Raw genomic sequence first — 5,505 nt, 5'->3', positions numbered from 1 at the left:
GAAAATGCATCTAACGCCAGTCCAAATGGCAACAATCAGGACAACAAAGATCACAAAATGCTGATAAGGATGTGGGTAAAGGACAACCCTCATCCACTGCTGATTGGATTGCAAACTGTTGCAACCACTGTAGGAATCAGTTATAGAGAACTTTTTTTGTCTTTTTGAAACAGGGTCCCTCTGTGGCTCCAGCTGGCCTGGACTCACTATGTAGACCAGGCTGGCCTCAAACCCACAGGCTGGCCTCAAACTCACAGAGATCTACCTGCATCTGTCTCCCAAGTTCTGGGATCAAAGGAATGTGCCACCACACGTGGGATTGAATATGGATAACTCTTAAAAATCTAAAAATAAATCCACCACATGATCTGGTCATAACACTCCTTGGCATATGCCCAATGAATTCATCCTACTATACAACAGAGGGATTTGTATAGCCATGTTTTTCTGCTCTTTTCACAATAGCTAAGAGATGGAAACAAAGTAAATGTTTCTCAACTGATGAATGGATAATGAAAATGTGGTACATTTACAAAATGGAGTTCTATTCAGTGGTAAAATGAAATCATGAAATTGGCACGTAACTGGATAGAACTGGAGACTATTATACTAAGCAAAGTAACATGGACTTATTAAAACAAGTGACATATGTTCTCTCATTTATGGATCTTAGCTCCACATCCCTAGATGTGAGTATATATCCTGATGTAACCACAAAAGCCAGGAAAATGGAAAGGAACAATGAGGGCAAAGGGGAAGAAGGAGGTCTGAAGAGGGGGATAATAGGAGACACTACTATGAAGGGGGAATTGGAGAAAGGGAGGTATTTTACCTGGCGAGGGAGTAGGGAGGGTTTTACAGGGAAAATGAGAGGAGAAATAATAATGCTATGAAAAACCAGAGGGAAATATATTAGATCAAAGTTCTACTGAAAAATATACATACAAGCAATATATGAGTGCATGTATAGAGCTGAATACTATATAATAAAAAATACAGTGCCAGGCAGGAGAAATCGCCCTTTGAGTTGTTGAGCAGGAAAGTCCAAGAGACCCCTAAAACTATTGGCACAGTTCATGATTGCCTCCCAAAACTTGAAGGTTAAGACCTTATTGCTGAAGAGAGGCCATACTTCGGGCATAGGACTTAGAACCATTGAACTGGAATGGACGTAGAAGCCTCCTCTCTGAAGACTAACTCTCATGGTATCAAAGGATATTATACAACCTTCCAAGGGAGAAAACCAATTAATGGTCCTTTCCATATGAAATTCTCAGTGAAGTTTCTGTAAAAAAAAAAAAAAAAAAAAAAAAAAGAAAGACTAACTCAGCAAACTATTGCTATTGATATAGTAGCACTTTTATCTTAGGGGTAATCAACATCTGTCTATTTGTCATTTAGGCTCCATAATGGGAGGAAACTCTTCTGAGGTACTGTAAACATAGTCAAATACACATGGCTAGAGAGCTTATAGGTCCTAGAAAGTTATTTTGCCACCCTCCTAGACCAACATAATTTCTTACTTTATTCGAACTATGCAACCTCATATTTACAGACATGTGTACCTTCCATCTCTCATGAAAGAAACTTCTTTTGTAACAAATGGAAACCATTACAGAGTTCCACAACTAGTCAAATGCAGAGAATAAATTTCTGTCAGACACTTATGACAGAGACCTTAAATGACAAATCTTCAATTCAACCTCTACACATCACATAGGAGTAATTGATCTTTCAATTCTCACCAGAGAAGTTTCTTTCTTATTTATGTACATTTTTATTGAGTTTTTATGCATTTCATATTATAGAGCTTAATCAAATTTAGGTGGTGTGCTGGATGACTTTAGTGTCAACTTGGCACACCTGGGCTGAGGGAGCTTCAATTGGGGAATTACCTCTATTGGACTGGCCTGTGGTCATGTCTGAAGGGCATCTTCTTGATGAGTGATTTGGGAGGACCCAGCCCACTTTGGGTAGTGCCACCCCTGGGCAAGTGGGCCTCTGTTGCATAAGAAAGCAGGCTGAGCAGGGGCCAGGGGAGCAAGCCAGTAAGCAGCATTCCTCCATGGCCTGTGCTCCAGCTCCTGCCTCCCTGTTTCTGCCCTGAGTTCCTACCTTGGGCTCCCTGATGAACTGTGACCTGGGAGACGTAAGATAAATAAACCCTTTCCTCCCCAAGTTGGTGGTGGTCAGAGTGTTTTGTCACAGCAATGAAGAACAAACTAGGTCAGATGGCCTTCCTGTGCTCATAGTCCCTCATAGACACCCTACTTGTTTTCATGCATTCTGTCATATGTGTTAAGGCCTATCCAGTCAAGCATTTGTACCCAGATACCTTTTGGTGCAAATTCATCCACTGAAGTCTATTAAGCCTATCTAGAGTTACTCCCTTAAACTATATTAACTCTCACCCCCCCCCAGTAATCAGTTACTAATAGTTCCACAGCTTAGGTTGGGGCATGCTGTCCATTTCCCCAGTTCTATGATGGGTTTTTGTCTGATTGAGTCAGCATGTATCTTGTGCAAGCTGTCCTCATTGTTTCAAGTTCATATGAGCAAGTTTCAGAGACCTGAAAACCTGGCTCTTACAATTTTTCCACGCCCCCCTTTACCAAAATGGTGTCTGAGTTGTGGATGGGCAAGGCTTAGTATAGGAGTCCTATCCAGGGACACACACTCTGCAGTCTCTTATTCTCTACACTTTTGCCAGTTGTGGCCTTCTGTGTTCATCAAACTCTGTTGCATGAGGAAGCTTCACTGGTGAGAATTGAGGGATATATTAGAGAAATTTTTTATGCAGCAGATGGTAGTTAACACAGAAACCCAAACTGGCCAATGTGCAGAGAACAAGAAACAACAGAGTGCTAATCCCTGAATAGAACACTTATTTCAAATCTCTGCCTCCCAAGACTCAAGGATCTTCAATGTTCCTCTTCTGCAATGAAGAGGAGATAGAAAAATTGTGAGTGCCAGAGGGAGTAGATGACCATAAGAAACAAAGTCTTCCCTAGGGCTGGTCAATTACTCATGTGAACTCATAGCAATGGTGATAGCAAGTCCCATGCAATATCAAACAAGACAAAATCCCAGCAGCACAGTCATGGGGGAGTTGGTAAGAAATTCCAACCTAAAGAACTTTAGACAACTGATAATGACTGAGATGAGGAGAGACACTGTCTTATATGGGTGGGCCTCTTGGTGCATCTAGTGAAACTGAAAGACATTTGGGGACACAAATCAGTCACTATATAAATACATTTCATAAATATATGCATACATATATACATATATTTGTATATATAACATATTTAAAATAAAATACCTTCAATAGAGTGAGAGGCAGTGGGGGAGGTATGAATAGCAAGCAGATCTAAATACCATCAAATTATAGTGTATGAAATTGCAAAGCTTCAATAAATAATAAAAAATTTAAAGTGAAAAATAAAATCTATAATAAACCCTGTTTCCCAACTAAATTGTTGGGGAACCCTGCTGTTAGGGTTGTAGTCCTCCATGTCCGGATAGCTCTAAGGAGCTCTGCACCATATGGAAGGACTCCCCTTCTCAGCAGGGGGCCTCCTGCTTTCTTCCTGACTCACCTGGAAAGTGCCGCCAAGCATGGATGCCTGACTTTATTTGGAACATGACATTTGGCATAGTTACCTGGAATAAAAACTACCCCCATGTTTTTTTTTATATGATAATCAGGTATTTCCTGGTAGTTGGATGATAGGCATCTACTGCCACATGTAAATAAAGCATACTATGAGCACCTATCAGCTGAGGCATTGGCTACTGCCTCCACACTATATTTTCCCTAGTTCTCTCACTGAATAAATGGAGCTGTTTCACTGAGTCTGGAGCTGTTTGCATCACTGAACCTGCCTCCCCAGAAGGGCTTTCTTCATCAGTGCTCACTGACCGTCCTGACCTCACTCGTCGCTTCTGCTCCCTTTGCCCTCGTGGACCAGTGGCCAATGACCCACGAGGAGAGGGAGTGACCCCACACTGTTTGTTAGGGCTTATTCATGCTTTTTTCCTTGCTTGCTTTCACGTCTTCCTTAGTAACTGCCCCCCCATTGTCGGACGCTGAGGCTGCTTTGCTTCTGAGTTAACAGTGTTCTTAGAATGTTCTTAGAATTGAATTGGGGGGAGGGGGAAAGGGATGATTTTTTTTTTTTTGCCAAAGTTTTTTTTCCCCATTTCTTTTCAAACTTCCCCACCCTAGGGCCCTGGGAGGGGTGCCTATAGTCCAGGCAAAGGAGCCCCCTATGGCGAGAAGGTGGTGGTGGTCTCAGCCTCCATTCTCATAGAGGTATGTTGCACATGCTGACATGAAGACCACTGCTAGATGCTCCTGACTGAAGCAGCCAAAGTTCTTGTAGAGCTTGAAGAGATCATTGCAGAACTTGACTCTGATGAAGGCATACAGGAAAGGGTTGATGCAGTAGCAGACACAGGGCTGGCTGTAAGTGATGTCATTAGGTGATGTTGAGCTGCTTGCTGAGCTCACAGCTGCTGTTGGTGACAAAGTTGGCCACCATCTGGGCCAGCATCATGCCATTGTAGGGAAGCTGGAAGACTATAAAAACAACCACCACAACGATGATGAACATGATGGCCTTGTCCTGCCCGAAGTTGCATGCTTGGAGCAGGGTGTGGATGATGACAAGGTAGCAGAAGCTCATGGCCAGCGGGGCACTAGAAATCCAATGACCATCTGGGATCCTTGGATGGTGATCAAGGCCCCCACGTGGTCAGTGATGAACGAGCATCTCCATGCTTCCTGGCTGTTTCTCTTCTGGAGGCTGCTGTAGAGTAGCTCTGGGATGGAGAGAAACAGAGTCAGCATACAGATGCCCACACAGGACAGCATGCTGTTGAGAAGCACGTGGGCATGGTGGCGGTGGGATGACATGGTCTGGACAATGGTCAGGTAGAGATAGATGCTGATGCAGTGAAACAGCAGCATGTCGCTGAAGAAACTGATCTTGTAGATGCCGAAGATGCACTTTCACAAGGAGATGCCAAAGATCCAGGACTTGGCTGAACTATAGGCCCAGAAAAGAAGAGTGAGGAGGAAGAGGCTGTCTGCCACAGCCAGGTTGAACAGGTAGGTATCCGTCATGGTTTTGAGTCTCTTGAAATAGTTTTATGTCAACACCACCAGCCCATTGCCCATGAGGTCCACAATGCAAATGACAGAATACAAGATCGAGAGGAACCCAGCCTTAAAGTTTCTCATGTCTTTCTTGAAGTACACAGTCTCCTATAAAGTGTAGCCCACTGAGGTGTTTTCCCCAAAGTAATAGACTGTGACCTCATCTTGACACAAGCACAGCTGGAAAATGACAAGGACTGCCATCACCAGCATGTTTTGCATTGGTTTCCTCAGGACCATGAAGCTCTCTGGGCAGTTGAAGCCACACAGGAAGGGTGTGCCTGCATATGTGTCCCTGTCTCTGTCTCTGTCTCTGTCTCCAGCTACCCCTGTCTGGGTTTCCT

The 5,505-nt window shown here is 43.5% G+C and overlaps 1 pseudogene; it reads right to left on the bottom strand.

Annotated features, from left to right (window-relative positions):
• Nucleotides 1–4,269: 4,269 nt before the first annotated feature.
• Nucleotides 4,270–5,401, bottom strand: LOC103737946 (annotated as a pseudogene).
• Nucleotides 5,402–5,505: the final 104 nt, after the last annotated feature.

The sequence above is a fragment of the Nannospalax galili genome, unplaced genomic scaffold, assembly GCF_000622305.1.
Source record: "Nannospalax galili isolate Female #2095 unplaced genomic scaffold, S.galili_v1.0 scaffold51, whole genome shotgun sequence".
NCBI lineage: Eukaryota > Metazoa > Chordata > Mammalia > Rodentia > Spalacidae > Nannospalax > Nannospalax galili.
This window is presented reverse-complemented; position numbering and strand designations above follow the sequence as displayed.